Source organism: Balaenoptera borealis, assembly GCF_965194805.1.
Source record: "Balaenoptera borealis genome assembly, chromosome: X".
Taxonomy (NCBI): Eukaryota; Metazoa; Chordata; class Mammalia; order Artiodactyla; family Balaenopteridae; genus Balaenoptera; species Balaenoptera borealis.
In genome coordinates, this window is record NC_138881.1 from 25,002,822 (window position 1) to 25,021,883 (window position 19,062).

The following is a 19,062-nucleotide window of genomic DNA, read 5'->3' on the forward strand; positions in this document are numbered from 1 at the left end:
TCATTATTGGTTTAGCTGAGTTAACCACTAGGTCCTCCCCATAACAGATAAATTTCCCAATTTTCCTGTTAACACAATCAGGGCAAAATCCTCTCTTCCTGACTGCCAATCATAGTGATGAAATTATTGAACAGCTATTAATTTAGTCCTTACTATGTGCTAGGTCTCTGTGCAGATCACAGGATGGTTGACAGCTAGCAACAGTGACAGCAACAGATAAATAGAAAAGAACCTCATACTAAAGGGGGTTGGTAGTTCTAAAGGAGCAAGGCTAGAGGAGAGGGGGAAAAATAGAGAGCAATATGGGGAGACAGATAAATGCACTGAACCCCGAGCAACCATCAATGGACCCCCATTCTCAGGGTGCCAGGGCCTAGTAATGAAGAACTAATTAACGATGTTAAAAAAAATCTTTGGAGCAATTGCTTTTTTGTATATATAATAACATGTACAAAACAGGACTTTTATAAGTTTGCTTTATCATGTAAGAAATTAGAAATAGGATTTTAAAAAATAACAGTCTCTTAGGTGGTATTTAAATCTGTTGCTGCCTACCTTTTTTTAAAATTTATTTATTTATTCATTGATTTTGGCTGCTTTGGGCCTTCGTTGCTGCACACGGGCTTTCTTTAGTTGCGGCGAGCGGGGGCTACTCTTCCTTGCGGTATGCAGGCTTCTTATTGTGGTGGCTTCTCCTGTTGCAGAGCACGGGCTCTAGTCGTGCGGGCTTCAGTAGTTGTGGCATGTGGGCTCAGCAGTTGTGGCTCATGGGCTCTAGAGCATAGGCTCAGTAGTTGTGGCACACGGGCTTAGTTGCTTTGCGGCACGTGGGATCTTCCCGGACCAGGGTTCAAACCCATGTCCCCTTCATTGGCAGGCAGATTCTTAACCACTGAGCCACCAGGGAAGCGCTGCCTAACTTTTTAAAGAAGCAGAATGGCATTTCAAAGAGGCAACCGAATCTAGAAAGCAAAGGATCACAAAACAGGTTAGCAACAGCTAGAGTTCATGATTATTTTTCTAAAAATAGCTACTTATATTTTAGAAGTACACAAAGGGTAATTTAAGAGGATTTTTTTAAATAATAAAATATATGTCAAGCCCACATTGTAAACCAGATTTAAACTCAGTGAAGTGATCTTTCATACATTATACAGTGGCAATTACCATGTAAATAGATTTTAAATAAAGTGATATATTATTTAAAACCTCAGTGTTATATAAAGCAAGCATGGGGCAATGCTTGATGTCTATTTTATTTTCAAATCAGCAACCCCTTTCCACATACAGAGAAAGGACAACTATTGCACTAGATAATTTTAATTATATTTCTCATAATAAAGTTCTGTAGCCCCTATGATTATATATTTCCCCAACATTTGTGGGAAACATGATAATATCCCCTATATAATCATAAGTCTGACATTTTTCCCATTTGAAGGCGTTCTCCTTTCAGAAATTTTTTAATGAGAACTGCTAGAGAATACATTTAATTCAGACTGTTATAAATGACCTAAAATAATAAAAATCATGATGAATGAGAGCCAGAATTTCCTCCCCGATTAGAGACATTTTTCAAGGTGTCCTTGCAGGAGCAGGTTGGAATGAAGGAGAGGAAGGCAAGGGAAAGGATTTAAGGAGGGTTGCATGGGCTCTACAGAGGAGTCTGGATCTGAGAGACCAAGGCCAGAGACAGAGTCTGCTGAGCACCAGGCCTCCTGCCAAATAGGTACCATTTGTACCAGCATCTGAGAGTCACATGGGAGCTGAGTAAGTGACCACCAATTAAGCCAGTTACATTCAGGCTCACTTGCTCTCTACCTAAGTAGGAGCTGTGGGGGTATCCTTCCCTTCCTGTGACTCTTCCTCTGTGTTCCTGACTCCAGGCTCATTGCCTATCGGCCATACCCCATTTAGGCCATGCCCATAAACGGAGGGTGAGGGAAGGTGGGGACAAATGGGTTCCTGAACACCAAGTGAGTTGACAGTGATGTGGGAGGGAGGATTCCCACACTTTACCTGAAGATACCCAGCTTGAGATTTACCTCTTCCACTCACTTCCCCTCACTAAAGAAGCAGAGCCAAGGAAAAACACATTCTGGAACATACATTTCCTAACTCAGTGATCTAGTCCCTTCAAAGCAAAAAATACTCTGCTCATTACTTGGAAATTGGGAACATAACTCTCTAGGACATGTTCAATTGATATTTATCATCTAATAACCCCTGAATTCTCCTTGTCTCTTTCTTTTCCTGCTCGTCATCTAACTTTTCATTTGGATTCCATCTATCTTTGTTCCCAATGGTACCCTCCTATCCATTTCATATCAGATTATTTTAATAGCCCACTATCCATTTCACTGATATCAAATGTCCTTTTACTCAACAAAACATTTCTGAGCTCCTCCTCTAGAGATCCTGCAGAATGAAGAATATGGAGTAGGACAGTATTCTCACAGTTTCTCATAGTTTTCATCACTGCATACATAACCAAAGTTTTAATCCATCTTCCTAATGTCATCTTTCAACTTAGTTTAACCCTAAATTGCTTTTTAAAGAATAGATATATGTATATGTATAACCAAATCACTTTGCTGTACACCTGAAACTAACACAACATTGTTAATCAAATATACTCCAATATAAAATAAAAATTTTAAATAAATAAATAAAGCAAATGTAAATACTTCATCCTTGGCAATCAAACCATCACGTACTTACCCTTATCTCTAAACACTAAACTCCAGACTGTTCACTGAGCAAATTGCAGTTCAGTTGAAAGAAAGAGTGCCAGACCAGGGTATGAATTCACACCGTTGCCCTAGACATAGGACTTAGCTTCTCTGTGATTCAGTTTCCCAATTTCTAAACTGGAGGCAATAGTTCTTCCTTCACACAATTTTTGGAAGACTACAATGCCATGATGTCAATAAAAATTATTTTGCAAACTGTAAAGGGCCATATCAAGATAAGTTATTATTTTTAACTGTCTTTCACATTTAGCATTCCCTACCAACACCAGACTTAAACTGTATTGAAACCATGACTGCCTGCCCTTTTCTTTCCACCAAATCTAATGCAATCTAGTGTAAATCTAATGTCAACTTCAAAGTCTATTTCAAGTTCTATTCACTTAACATATACAATAACAATAATAGATTACCCCTACTGAAACTTTGCTACATGCCATAAATAAAGCATTTCTAATGCACTGTCTTATTTCATCTTTTTAACAACCTTAGGAGGTAATACTATTAGAATCCTCATTGTACCTGAAGAGAGGGAGCATTACCTAACTTCAGGAACTTGATCACAGTGGCACAACTAATATACAACAGACTCATGAGTCAAGTGAGTTGGGCTCTTCAAGACTCCATGATCATAGGCACTACATTATATTTCACTTCTGTGGCCTTCTATTAAATCCCTCCCTTGTCTTCTACTTCATACTTTCCCACTTCTGGATTTCTATAGCGATGAATTTTTACTCAATTTTTCACTTTACACAGCCTCTATATAGCAAGCTTTATTGCCATGTAATGGTTATCAACTCATAAAGGGAAGGGGCCATAGATTCTCTTTCATTTATGTTTTGCTCCACAGCTCCTATACATCCCTGCATGGAAAGCAAAAAAATTAATAAATAGACCTTGCCTTTACCTGACATTATAAGGAGACCAGATGAAAGAGAGAAATAATGTATGCAATAAAGAATAATGAAATAGCAACACCTAATACGGAAATAATTTAAGAATTAGAATACAAAGACTTTTCATTTTTTTCTCCTTTACTCACTTATGGTTTGGGATTTCTTTACATTTGAAAGACATCACCCTGTATAAGTAAGCCAGGTTTCCAATAAAATATGTTTCTTGCCTCTTCTGGCATGTGTAAGCAGTATATCTTTTGAGTTTGTTGGTAGTGGCCCACTTAACACTAAAATCCTTTTAGTGTCTTGTTAAGGAGAGTTGGTGAGGAATTGTGTCTAATATGTTAGTGAAGTTATAACCTGTCATGTTATTTAAATGCCTGATTTTGTAGTGTGTTAGCGTGTGTGTTTGTGTGTGATAATGATCTGTGCAGTGCTGTTCAAAGTTGAATTAGTTATCACTGGAGAAGGGATTACTAGTGCCCTTAAGGAAAAGCAGGGAAATAATTTTCTTGATTTTTTTCTTCATTAGGCCTGGGAGATTTAGTAAGAAATATCTGTTTGTTTGATTTGAACATTAAACTCATAAAAGGGAAATTCTGTATAATACATGTATTTCTAAGTCTTCATGTACACACATTTATTTACATATAAACATACTCATAGCAATTGATTATCTCTTAATTAAAAGATGTGTGCAATCTAACCAAGCACAATAAATGAAAGAAAGCACCCTATTTCGTATAGTTTAACCTCTCTGAGTATCAAATTTCTCAACTTTAAAAAGTAGATATTAAATCCCACCTCACAAGACCATCACAAGGGTTCTGTGAGATAAGAAAACACAATGACTGGCATGTATTAGACATTCGGTAAATGTGGATTCCTTAGCTTCTTATGACCAATCTTCCCCCAAAACATAAAATTGTTTTTAAATCTCTCATATTAAGACAAATGATAATGATGAAAATTGCAAATAAACAATTACTTCCCCCTAGAAAAGTGGAGAACAAGGAAAGAAATTAATATACATGTACATGACCTTTACCAGTAATCTTCCATGAAAATATGACTATCCCTAACAATCTAGAAGTCACTGATTATGTCTCTAGGGAACAGATGGGAAAGATGGTGTTTAATGGAGCAAAACAGAGGGAACAACCTATAAGATGACATCCTTAGAGTCAGCAGATAGGTTCTCAGTTCATTTGACTTTATTCCTTCTCCTTTCTTTATTCCTTCTCCCACCAAGAAACAGGAGGAGTAAATACTAGGAACTGACACTCAGAGTCAAAATACACACATAAATAGCAACATACATATTACGAATGTCACTATGTGATAATTTTTACCTATCAAATTTTCTTAGTCCCTAGGCTATGACTAAGAAAGGGGTATTAACTAATAATTAGCCAAAAGACCTTTTTAGTGAGTACTTGGCCTGCATTAATAATCACCCTAGGCACTGTGAAGCATAGAGAAGGATAAGCCAGAGTTAAACCCAACAAATTTCCATTCAACTCAACACACGTGCGGGGAGACAGTGGTAAAATATTCCATGGGAGATCCAAAGACAAACCAAGACATTGCCCTTGCCTTGAAGAAGTATTTGGCCCAATAATGGATTATAGGAAGGCTATTTGGCATAGGTTATAAGGGCTATAGATTTTGAAAAGAGAAAACTAACACTGAGCTCAAATGGGATTTTGTAATATTTCATTAAGTAAATGGGAATCTAGTTTTATCTTGAAAGATGGTAGTATTTGAATAGATGAAGTAGAGATAGGGCATGGTAATAGGTTATCATGGAATAGTGAACAAGAAGAATGGATTTGCTGGGACCTTCTTAACTGCTGACAACTCTTTCCAGAAAGATTATGTGAGAATGCTTAGTGATTTGCTAGAAATTGTGAACTATGGGTTGGTTTGTCTTTTGTTTTCTAGCAGCTAGATCCCAGTGGCCAAAGAGTAGTATTTGTCCATGATTGCTATGAACACCTGTGCTTAGAGAATCTAAGTATTCATAAAAGAAAACTACCTATATGTGCCAATATCTGAGTCCAGAGATGACTGTTTATCAGAAGACTTATCACTTAAATTGGTCATCCATCTTTCAGAATACAACAACTTAGGTGAGTTTAAAATGCATTACAGGGCTTCCCTGGTGGCGCAGTGGTTAAGAATCCGCCTGCCAATACAGGGAACATGGGTTCAAACCTTGGTCCGGGAAGATTCCACATGCCATGGAGCAACTAAGCCCGTGCACCACAACTACTCAGCCTGTGCTCTAGAGCCCATGCTCTGCAACAAGAGAAACCACCGCAATGAGAAGCCCGTGCACTGCAACGAAGAGTAGCCCCTGCTCGCGGCAACTAGAGAAAGCCTGCGTGCAGCAACAAAGACCCAACACAGACAAAAATAAATAAAAATAAAATTAATTTTTTAAAAAATGCATTACATTTGACCCTTGAACAACATGGGTTTGAACTGTGTGGGTCCACGTCTATGCGGATATTTTTCAATAGTAAATACTACAGTATTACAGGGTCAGTGGTTAGTTGAATCTGCAGATGTGAAGGGAACCCTAAATACAGATGGCCAGTTAGCCTACTATAAGTTTTACCCAGATTAACCCCTGTGTTGTTCAAGAATCAACTGTATATGATTTTAGGACATGGCTAGTTTTCAAGGTCGCAGAAAAGAGAAAAGGTGGCTTTATGTTTGAGTATATGTGCATATTCTGACCCTCACCCCTGTACAACCATTTAAAGAGAAATAATTTGTTTTCATAGGAAAGCACAGTGCCAATTACTGATTATCTCCGTATTTACCAGAAATACTGATTATCTCCATATTTACTCTTAATTATATTTTTAAACAGGGCAAATTCTTGGCAAATCTTTCATTAGTGAATACAGTAAAAGGCTAGATACAAAGAACTTGACACTATAATTATGAACTCAAATTTCTTGTAGACATTTTTAATGCAGGTCATGTGGGAAGTCACCAAGAGATCTGTCAAAAAAAAGAAGACAGTCACATGGATATGGACAAAGACCACCCAGATGAGAACAAGCAAACATTACTAATTCAGAGCTTGCTCTATCAAGGGAGTCAGGCACCATCATTTGAATTTGGCAGAGATTCCAAGATAAGCAGGGGAGTGGGAAAACTTTATAGTGGGAAAAAATGGAAGTCTTCAGGTATGCCCTGATTGAGGCTGTTGATATGGGGAAACTGGAGGTGGGCTAACTAGAAGTAGGGCATCTTTGGGGATAAAACAGGGGAATATATCTGTCATTCTCTGCTTGGTTCTAAGTTGTAAGTGGGGACAAAAATTAGGGAAACAGATGGTTGTTGACCAAGTCCTGACCATTTGGGACCAATTGCTGTGGTTGTAGTTTTGCTTCCTGGACTGATTGCTCTACACGTTGTGGATCAGAGACCTATTTTTATATATGGTCTGGCCATATTCCCTTTGTATATCCAGCCTCTCAAGCATTAGTCTCGAATTATTTGGACTTAATGTTATAAATAGGCTCTTATTTGCATGAGAAAAAATTGTGACAGCTTCATCATGATACGATTTCTTCTTCATTCATTCAATAAATTCAACAGTTATACACCCCTACTACGTGAAAGGTAGAATCTAAACAATCACTAAACCTTCCTCATATCTAAAGCAATGAAACGTTAGCATTATGGCAGATTACCTTACAATATGCTTGTTGAAGCAAACAAAAACCTGATAACAATAATTTGTCCATTTAATTAAAAATATATTTATGAAGAAAAGAACAATTCCTCAATCTTGCTTTGAGTTTGTTTCAACATCTATAAATATATTAGCAATTAACCTGTCATTGTGTTACAATATATTGAGATAATAATATTTTAGTTTATTTTCTATTATAAAATAATTTCATTTCTTAAGGCGCAAAAAGAAATTCAAGGCAAAGAGATAATATTTCACAGCTTAAATTTTTTAATTCCTTTTTTATAGTACTCTCAGATAACTGGGAAAAGGAAATCATTCCCATTTGAAAGTTGAGAAAACAGAATCATAGAACCATACTAACTCACCAAATATCTAGATAGAGTCTATGTCATAAATTAGATTTCCTGAATTCTAGTTCCATGTTCTTTTCTCTACACTCTCCACTCTCTATGTAATTGCTGAGGTGAATGCAATTTTATCAGTCATGCAATAACCTTAAATGTGAAGGAAAAAAAAAACACACCAATAACACTTGACATGACAAGCAAATAAAATGCTAATGAAATTATACACAAGAATGACTTTTGCTTTCTCTTCTCCCAGGACCAACACCCACTCTCCCAATCATAGAGTAGTGCTGAGTAAAAGAATGACACTCAACCCATGCATAAGGGTAGACCAAACAGTTATCTTGACTACAAAGACGGGGAATGAGGAATTAACAAGAACGAGACAGTGGTGGAAGGAAGAAGAGAAGTTTTAGAAAAGATAGTCTGCATAACTGAAATATAATCAAAACTTTTTACAGAGGGCTTCAAGAAATATCTTATTCTAAGGCTGAGTCAAAGAAAAACACACCTAGAATACCTTTTGTGGCAGAAAGTAAGAAAATTCTCAAAGAATGTTGAGAATAAGTCAAAAGGAAGTGGAAGCTACTTTTTTTTGTAAAAGGTATTATAAAAAGTGGTCGATGTTCTTTTTTATTGAACTATAGTTGATTTATAATATTATGTTAGTTTCAGGTATACAGCAGGGATTCAATTATGTATATATATTATTTTCCATATAGACTATTACAAAATATTGAATATAGTTCCCTGTGCTGTACAGTAAATCCTTGTTGTTTATCTGTTTTATATATAGTGGTGTGTATCTGTTAATCCCGTACTCCTAATTTATCCTACCCTCCTTTCCCCTTTGGTAACCATAAGTTTGTTTTCTATGTTTGTGAGTCTATTTCTGTTTTGTAAATAAGTTCACTTGCATTATTTTTAGATTCCATATATAAGTGATATCATATAATATTTGTCTTTCTCTGGCTGACTTACTTCATTCAGTATGATAAATTCTACATCCATCCATGTTGCTGCAAATGGCAATATTTCAATCATTTTTTAAGGCTGAATGATATTCCATTGTGTGTGTGTATTGGAGGTGTGTGTGTGTATAATACACACAATTTGGTATTAATAATAATAAAGATGGCAAAAACAACAATACTAATATATTATAACCCTTTAAATAAAATAAGTAGTTATGGGTCCATAATGATAGCAGAGAGAGAGAGAGAAAGCCCTAGAGAAAGGTACAGTGCCTCCATATGGTAGACTATCAACTAATAAATATAGGAAGAATGATGGAGTAAAAGTTAATATTTTTTGGCAATTTTAAGTATTCAGTATTCAAATAAAATATCAATGGTTGCTAAAATTAATGAATGAAAGTTCGAAAGGGAACAGGACATGCGAATATCTTCAAAAGTCTCTCCCATATTACTTAGTAAGTGCAAATGAGAAAATAGCAACGATACTATGGAGACACCTGGCAGGGATCACCATGTCTAAGTGATCAAAATCAACATCACCAATAATTAAACCAACATCATGTGCCTCTTAATATAACGCACTAGTAAAAACACAACAAATCATATGTAGTATTCCTGCCAAAAATACATAACCTAAATCTAATCAGGAGGAAATTTTAGACAATCCAAAATTGAAGGACATTCTACAAAATACCTGATCTTTACTCTTCAAAATGTCAATATCATGAAAGATAAAGTAAGCCTTAGGAACTGTGCAAATTAAAGGAGCCAGAGAAATATGACAACTGAATACAAAATCTGATCCTGGATTAGATCCTGGACAGGAAAAAAGAGTTGTTATAATGGACATTATTGAAACAATTGCAGTAATTTGAATATGAATGCAGATAGATGATACAACAGTATCAGTGTTAAGTATCCTGATTTTGATAATTATACTGTGATTGCATAAGATGATATTTTTGTTCATAAAGACCACACAGTGAAATGTGAAATGTTTAGGGGAAATGAGGAATGATGGCTATAAATGGCAAATCATTATCTACATACAGACATAAAGAGACACAAAGAGAGACCGAGACAGAGAGAGGGAGAGAGAAACCATGAATGGCAAACAATTAATAGTTAGTGAACCTGGGTGAAGATGAGGGATAGATAAGAGTTATTTATACTACTATTACCACTTTTAAATTGGTCGAAAATATTTCAAAATTAAAACATTAAAAGTTGGAGTAATAACAAAATTGCAGAAATAAAAACTTTTTCACAGCAAAGTTAACCTTCTGCTAGTAGAGCTCCTGAATCTTATTAAGCTAAATAAGTCTTTTCCCCATCTCCAACCTTAAGATTCTTTTTTTTAAAAAAATTTTTATTGGAGTATGATTCCTTTACAATGGTGTGTTAGTTTCTGCTTTATAACAAAGTGAATCAGTTATACATATACATATATCCCCATATCTCTTCCCTCTTACGTCTGACTCCCTCCCACCCTCCCTATCCCACCCTTCTAGCTGGTCACAAAGCACCGAGCTGATCTCCCTGTGCTATGTGGCTGCTTCCCACTAGCTATCTATTTTACATTTGGTAGTGTATATATGTTCATATATACACTACCACTCTCTCACTTTGTCCCAGCTTACCCTTCCCCCCTCCCCATGTCCTCAAGTCCATTCTCTAGTAAGTCTGTGTCTTTATTCCTGTCTTGCCCCTAGGTTCTTCAGAACCACTTTTTTTTTTTTTTTTTTAGATTCCATATATATGTGTTAGCATACGGTATTTGTTTTTCTCTTTCTGACTTACTTCACTCTGTATTACAGACTCTAGGTCCATCCACCTCACTACAAATAGCTCAGTTTCGTTTCCTTTTATGGCTGAGTAATATTCCATTGTATATATGTGCTACATCTTCTTTATCCATTCATCTGTTGATGGACACTTAGGTTGCTTCCATGTCCTGGCTATTGTAAATAGAGCTGCAATGAACATTGTGGTACATGACGCTTTTTGAATTATGGTTTTCTCAGGGTATATGCCCAGGAGTGGGATTGCTGGGTCGTATGGTAGTTCTATTTTTAGTTTTTTAAGAAACCTCCATACTGTTCTCCATAGTGGCTGTATCAATTTACATTCCCACCAACAGTGCAAGAGGGTTCCCTTTTCTCCACACCCTCTCCAGCACTTATTGTTTGTAGATTTTTTGATGATGGCCATTCTGACCAGTGTGAGATGATATCGCATTGTAGTTTTGATTTGCATTTCTCTAATGATTAATGATGTTGAGCATTCTTTCATGTGTTTGTTGGTAATCTGTATCTCTTCTTTGGAGAAATGTCTATTTAGGTCTTCTGCCCAGTTTTGGATTGGGTTGTTTGTTTTTTTGATATTGAGCTGCATGAGCTGCTTGTAAATTTTGGAGATTAATCCTTTGTCAGTTGCTTCATTTGCAAATATTTTCTCCCATCCTGAGGGTTGTCTTTTCATCTTGTTTATGGTTTCCTTTGCTGTGCAAAAGCTTTTAAGTTTCATTAGGTCCCATTTGTTTATTTTTGTTTTTATTTCCATTACTCTAGGAGATGGGTCAAAAAGGATCTTGCTGTGATTTATGTCATAGAGTGTTCTGCCTATGTTTTCCTCTAAGAGTTTGATAGTGTCTGGTCTTACATTTAGGTCTTTAATCCATTTTGAGTTTATTTTTGTGTATGGTGTTAGGGAGTGTTCTAATTTCATTCTTTTACATGTAGCTGTCCAATTTTCCCAGCACCATTTATTGAAGAGGCTGTCTTTTCTCCATTGTATATTCTTGCCTCCTTTATCAAAGATAAGGTGACCATATGTGCGTGGGTTTATCTCTGGGCTTTCTATCCTGTTCCGTTGATCTATATTTTTGTTTTTGTGCCAGTACTATACTGTCTTGATTGCTGTAGCTTTGTAGTATAGTCTGAAGTCCAGGAGCCTGATTCCTCCAGCTCCGTTTTTCTTTCTCAAGATTGCTTTGGCTATTTGGCAACCTTAAGATTCTTTAATAATAGAGTCTTTCTTTCAAATCACTGCTATCCTGTGGATTCTAAAGATTTGGGATAGATTATTAGATCTTAAATGACACATGGAAACATTCTCCAAAATCTGTATTTATGAGCCAGTTAACAGGAAAGCTGTACTACTCCTTTCTTCCACCAGAGAGACACAGCACTGGGGTTATTGAACCAAGCCAATTATGGTAATTTACCTGAGTTGTAATTAACTTATTTTCCTACCACTCTGAGAGCTAGTCCTCTAAACTCATGATCCTGCCTTTCGTATCTATTTCCTGTGTATCTAATCTTAATGATTGGACAGTTACTCATCATTTTCATCTCTTTCTCAGACATATTCCATGTGAAGAACAGACCAAAATCAATTTGGTCATTCAGCAACCATCAGGGTGCTCTATTAAACTTTGGTAGTTATATGTCCCCTTCCTTACTACTTCCAGGCTATGTGGTATAACAGTAAAAGCAAGTCTCAGAACAAATGTTGTTCTTTGTACAAAAGTTTACTCACAAGCAGACATGGAGTCTGTTCTGTAGCTAAGAAAAGGCCCACTCTTCTGCTCAGTAACTCAAACTGATGGCATTAGGATGGCGAGCTTACTATAATCTCATTCTTTTCATAAAAGCATATTGGCCTGTGTAACATTGCCAACTACCAGCCACCTACCTTGAACTAATTCTCTCTCTCTCTCTCTCACACACACACATAAACATACACACACACACACACACGTGTCTGTGTATAGGAGGAGAAGGGGAGGGAAAACAAAATCAAAAAAAATTTGGGTTAAAATATTTACTCATTCAGCAATGATGCAGTGATGCATATTGCTTCCTCTGGGCACAGTCCAGCACTTCTTCCAATTATGAGTTTTTCTCTTAGAGCAGGGCTGGGCAAACTTTTTCTGTAAAGGATCAGAGAGTAAATAGTTTAGGCTTCGTGGGTCCTATGGCTTCTGTCGCTACAACGCAACTCTGCCCTTGCAGTGCAAAAGCAGCCATAGACAATATGGAAACAAAAATGGCAGGGCTATGCTCCAACAAAACTGCATTTACAAAACAGTCAGCAGGCCCCAGTTTGCTGACCCCTGTATTACTATAACAAAATAGATTCAGACACTGTGGAAATTTTAGTGATGGCTTGAAATACTGTGGGCTTTCCTCAGAGTTTTCTCTGAGGCTCCTCATCTTTTCGTAACTCATCCCATTGTGCTTTTGCCTCTTCTTGCTTCCCTATTCTTGTAAATATAGTGTCCCCTCTACAAAACTAAACCACAGCAGAGCACTTCAGAATGCACAGGGAGTGACAGCAAAGTAGGTGATCTACAGGAATGAATTTGCTTTCCTTGCTCTAGCCTGGTCAAAAAGTTTGTCCTTTCCTATATACTGCATATTGATTAATTATCTCCTTCATTATCAGAGTTAGATTCTCTTTAAAGAATAGAAAATACATTTATGTGTAAGTTATTTTTATCAATGCCCACAGCTTTGCCTTATTAATAATTAAAATGCTGCAAATATGTGTGTTTCACAGCTTGCAAAGTTTTTTTTCACACACATAACAACTTTGTGTGGTAGACAAGGTTGGTATCGTTGTTCTTTAAATATTAGAAAACTGAGGCCTGGAGACATTCAGAAATCTGCCCAAGTCTCTAAAATTAGAAACCTATCCTGTCTTCAGCTCTCTCTGCTATAATATAGAGCACTGCAAAGCTGACTCTCGGGACTAAAGATAAGCTCAATAGAATTTCAAAATTTAGGACCTTTCATTCTCCAGAACCATGATGAAATCAGGAGTCGGAAGAGAAAATGTCAAAGACCAAGCCCTGGGAAGAGCAGAAGACACGAAGTCTAATTGTTTCTCCTTATTTGCAAAAATATAACTTGCTTTCAGTCATTCATGGCAACAGCTTTAGAGTTTTGCTCATGATAAGCTTTCCCCTTAGAAAATGACAGGATACTGTGCAAATGAGAAGTCTCAATCCTTATTCTCCAAAACAAAGAATTAATGCAAAAGAGAAATTGAGTTAAAACCAAAAAAGAAACAAATAGTTATTGCTGTTGTGATGGTAATATTCAAAATGTTATTGAAAAGTTGAAAGACAAAATAGACAAGACTATAGTTTTTTAACTAAGAAAAAATAACTTTGGAGGAAAATATTTTATATTTGCTTCAATAATGCAGTTATACTCACCAAAGATCATAGGGATTCAACTGTTTTCTTCTAAAAAATAATTATAAAGTAAGTAAATCAAGAAAGTATTCAAGAATGTAGTTTCTATACATCTATTAGGGCCTAAAGAGATTCAAGCCAGTAAATCACATATTTGCAATTCATTAACAAAATTTCAAATTTTGTTCATTAAAGGAGTAGTTTTCATTACAGGAAGGTGATCTTTACTCAAATATTTTCCACTTAAAGAATTTAATTTAAAATGCTTTATAAAAGGTTATCCTTCCATCATCCAGAAGAAGTATTATTATTGTAAAGGATCTCACTTACTAAGCATATCAAGTATCTTCAGCCAACAATTTACTTTGCTCACTATTCATATCAATCAAAGATTGGAAACTATCGATTAGCAGATATTTTAACAATTAGATGTATACATTCATTCTCTCAATAAATCAGATCATTATTCTTACTTTTTTTCAGCTTTCTTACCATATTTTCTTTATGCATTTTGTACGCACTTATGTTGGGTTCCTATTTGGATAACCAGGGTTACAGTCTAGAACAAACATTGCTGTTTGCTTCATCGGTAACATACTATATTACTTGACTTGATAATCTGTTTAGAACTGTGATGTGTGGATTCTAGCCGGGGATTTTGGTACAGTGGTTTATTTTCCCCAACACAAACTTGCATTGCATCAAGATTTCTAGAGAAAGAAGTATCATAAATGCTGTAAGAGGTCAAAAATTCCTTCCATGCAATTTTAGATAGGTCTCTTGCCTTTTAGCTGCAGTAAAGGCCTTTTAAACAAAGGAGAGACAGAAAAGTGGATTTTCACAAAGAAATAACTGTGAATTTTATCTGGTAAAAAAAAGTTTTTCAAAATAATCTTTATGAGACACATTCACCTAAAAAGTACAATTATTTCATTCAAATACTCTAGTGTCTTATGGTTTACAAATGCTTTCATCTACATTTTCCCATTTGACTCTTGCAGCAACCCTGTACTGTTATTAGATTCTTTTACCAAATGAGAAACTGAGGCTCAGAATGGTTAAAAAAAAAAAAAAAAACCATCTCTGACAGAGTAACAGAATTAGCAAAGCCCTGAGCTGGAATTGGAAGGTGGAAGATCCATTTAGCTTGAGTTGTGTGGTTAAATTGAACATGAAAAAGGTCAGGCATATTAAAGCTGCCTCAAAACCAAGAGTAGCAAGCAGGTTAATTCTCATGTGCTAACTCTGATTGAATCATGATAGCTCTCTAGACCAGGGGCCAACAAGCTATGGCCTAAAGGACAGCCACCTGGTTCTCTAAATAATATTTTACTGGAATGCAGCCATGCTCCTTTGTGTATAAACTGTCTATGTCTGCATTTGTGCTACAAATTGCACTACAATGGCAGAGATGAGTAGTTGCAACTGATACTGTGTTGTCCAGCAACATAAAATATGTGCTATCTGACCATTTAACAAAATGTTTGCTGTTCTAGATCACTATGTTAAGGAGGATTCTGACGTTATATTTAGTCTTCATGACTGATTATCATTATCTGCCATGGATAAGGGAAGAAGGAAATTGTCTTTTACCCTTACATTGCCATAGATTAAAATGTCACCTAGCTTAGGCTCTCTTTCATTTGCTGAATATTTTCTCTTTGTTCCAGTGCGAGGTCATCAGGTTTGCATTTTCAGAAACTCAGTTTCTTAGGTTCACTCAGCAATGATAAGGCCTAGTGACTTGATTCATGCTAACTCATCAAAACTGCATTTTAGGATTGGTTAATTCCAGTAAGGCTTAATGTAGGTCATGTACCAAACCCCAAGTATATGATTGCCATGTGTCTATAATACAGTTGATCACAGCTTCTATTTGGTGCTAAGCACTTCTCTATTTTTTTTTTTTTTTCCATTTGGAGGAAGTATCCAAAAGGTTGCCACAGTTAAGAACCATTTTTCTTAGGTCTTTTATTATCCAAGCTAGGAGTAGGCACAGTACTACTAGGTATTTAATAATAATACATCAGTAGAAAGTATAGCTTCCTAGATGAAAAGGCAAGACATTGCTCAGTGAAAGAAATTCTAGGACTCATTTTAGCAATAGTCTTTCAATTAAGCAACCAGAGGCAAGGCATTTCTAAGTGGTAGTTTTAAGGATCTATTTTTTGAGAGTCAAGGTTTTGCTTATTCTTCTATTCAGAAAACTACAGACTTTCTTGTGTGTCAAATCCACAGTGGATAGTGGGAAGTGACCAGTTTTTTTCCATGGTCTGACAGCATAATAACACTACCCTGCATATGAATAACATCCTTCTACTGATGTACTCAAGGCCCTCTCAGAAAGAATTATCTATTTTACCAGCAAAACACTCCTCAGAGAGAAGGAAGGGTAGGAAAAGGTACTGTTATTCTACAGTTACAGATTGAGAGACTGAGGCATACAATTGTCTAATAACTCATTTTGTTTAGAGATTCTGTAAACCAGTTAACTCTAGGCATAATCCATACATACCCTCCCCACTTATATGGACTGAGTTGCACTCATATTTTTTTGAACTCCAACTAGAAAAATAGGAATTATATAATTTATACTATATTTTATATAGTTACTCATATATATTATTTCTAGTATATACGTATACTATATATAGTATATATACATTATATGTATTATATATATACACACATTTTATACACACATATACTCAAATACCTTTTGTCTTTTGCTTTATTTTTCCAAGTTAAAAAGGTACATCAAATATCCTTTCACACATTTTTATATTATTGCTAGTTTTGATTTCCTTAACTAAATAAAATGAATATGACAAAATTAAACAGTTTTACCAAAAACTAAGATTTTTCACTTTACAAAATTGCTAAGAGTTCTATGAACTCTGTACATATGTATTTCCAGACTGACAATTCAAAATTTACCTCTAAATATATCATTTCCTCCAAGAAAATGAGGTACCAACTATAGTAAGCAACTTACATGTGCCTAGCTTACTGTTTTAAACTGACATCAAAGTTCCTGTTTCAGGACATTCAAATAGGTGTAGCACATGCAGACAAAGGAGCAAAGAGCATTGGCGCTAGATAGAAAGTGAGAAATAAACATATCCCCTCTTCTTAGAGATGAGAAGCCTGAGGACCAAAGAAGTGACTGATGTATGAGTGAAATGGGCTAGGTCAAGTAATCATGCCAAAGGGAACAAAGATATCTCTGATCCAGCTAGGACACGGAGGGAAGGAAACTTTGAATAAAAGCAGCAGTAGAAGGAAGTACATCCTTTGGGAAAATAATCTGAGATAAGAGGCAAAAGAATGGAATCTAGTCCCAATTTATTAATAAGTGGCTGGTAATCTTCACATCTCTCATGTAATTTTGCCTATAAAATGGGGATTATCCTACCAGCATATTCAGTGTCATGGATGCAGATGTCATCACGATGTAATGGAATGTGGGTGAACTCTAGGGCCAACCCCAATGAGATTTGTATCCCTACCTACCTTGGTCTTTCTCGTGCCAGCTTTCTGCCATTTGCAGAGCTGCTTTTTCAAGTTCATCTTTCCACTACCATCTAAAATCCTGAGTGTTCAAGGAAACTGAGTTAGGGACTCTGAAGTCAAATGACCTGTATATGAAACGAATCAGTTGTTAACTAAGGTGTCAGGTGCCTTTGCTTTTCCATGTCACATTCCTGCACGCACAACTGATTTCAGCTAACAGCCGCTGCAAACAGCTTCTCACAAGCTCAATCTTCTTTCTGCCGTGCATTATTTCCAGAACTTCTCTAATGCTGCAGGAATCCACTAGGTAGGCCAGCAAGTCCAGCCCACTATTACAGGGTTAAGGCCCCCAGAGTCAACACTCAACCAATAGTGGATGGGAGCTAGTAGATAAATACTCCCATCTCTCACCTTTCTGGTAGACTATTTGGGGTAGCATTCTGTATGTTTCTTGGATCCTGGTTGAAGAGAGTCCTGGTTGCACAGAGCAGTGACTTTGATAAGACCCACATAGTGGCCATTCATTTTTTTTTTTTTTAATTAATGTTCTTTTTTCAGTATCTTTTTTTTAACATCTTTATTGGAGTGTAATTGCTTTACAATGGTGTGTTAGTTTCTGCTTTAAAATAAAGTGAATCAGCTATACATATACATCAATCCCCATACCTCCTCCCTCTTGTGTCTCCCTCCCATCCTCCATATTCCACCCCTCTAGGTGGTCACAAAACACTGAGCTGATCTCCCTGTGCTATGTGGCTGCTTCCCACTAGCTATCTATGTTACATTTGGAAGTATTTATAAGTCCATGCCACTCTCTCACTTCGTCCCAGCTTACACTTCCCTCTCCCCATGTCCTCAAGTCCATTCTCTACATCTGCATCTTTATTGCTGTCCTGCTCATAGGTCGTTCAGAACCACTTTTTTTTTTTTTTTTAGATTCCATATATATGTGTTAGCATACGGTATTTGTTTTTCTCTTTCTGACTTACTTCACTCTGTATGACAAACTTTAGGTCCATCCACCTCACTACAAATAGCTCAATTTCATTTCTTTTTATGGCTGAATAATATTCCATTGTATATATGTGCCACATCTTCTTTTTCCATTCATCTGTCGATGGACACATAGGTTACTTCCATGTCCTGGCTATTGTAAATAGAGCTGCAATGAACAATGTGGTACATGATGCTTTTTGAATTATGGTTTTCTCAGGGTATATGCCCAGGAGTGGGATTGCTGGGTCGTATGGTAGTTCTATTTTTAGTTTTTTAAGAAACCTCCATACTGTTCTCCATAGTGGCTGTATCAGTTTACATTCCCACCAACAGTGCAAGAGGGTTCCCTTTTCTCCACACCCTCTCCAGCATTTATTGTTTGTAGACTTTTTGATGATGGCCATTCTGACGGGTGTGAGGTGAAACCTCATTGTAGTTTTTTTTTGATTTACATTTCTCTAATGAAAAGTGATGTTGAGCATCCTTTCATGTGTTTGTGGGCAATCTGCATATCTTCTTTGGAGAAATGTCTATTTAGGTCTTCTGCCCAGTTTTGGATTGGGTTGTTTGTTTTTTTGATATTGAGCTGAATGTGTTGCTTGTAAATTTTGGAGATTAATCCTTTGTCAGTTGCTTCATTTGCAAATATTTCCTCCATT

General features: G+C 36.3%; 1 long non-coding RNA gene across 1 annotated transcript in view; it reads right to left on the reverse strand.

The window, feature by feature from the left end:
* The window catches only part of LOC309621187, a 69,280-nt gene extending 50,439 nt beyond the window's left edge, over positions 1-18,841 (reverse strand). Inside the window, exons 1-2 of the long non-coding RNA XR_014239800.1 lie at positions 12,521-18,841; positions 1-962 (exon numbers count right to left, since the gene is read on the reverse strand). The exon at positions 1-962 is cut by the window's left edge and continues 27,191 nt beyond it. This is a non-coding gene — a long non-coding RNA (uncharacterized lncRNA). The remainder of the gene's footprint in view (positions 963-12,520) is intronic.
* Between the last annotated feature and the right edge of the window lie 221 nt (positions 18,842-19,062).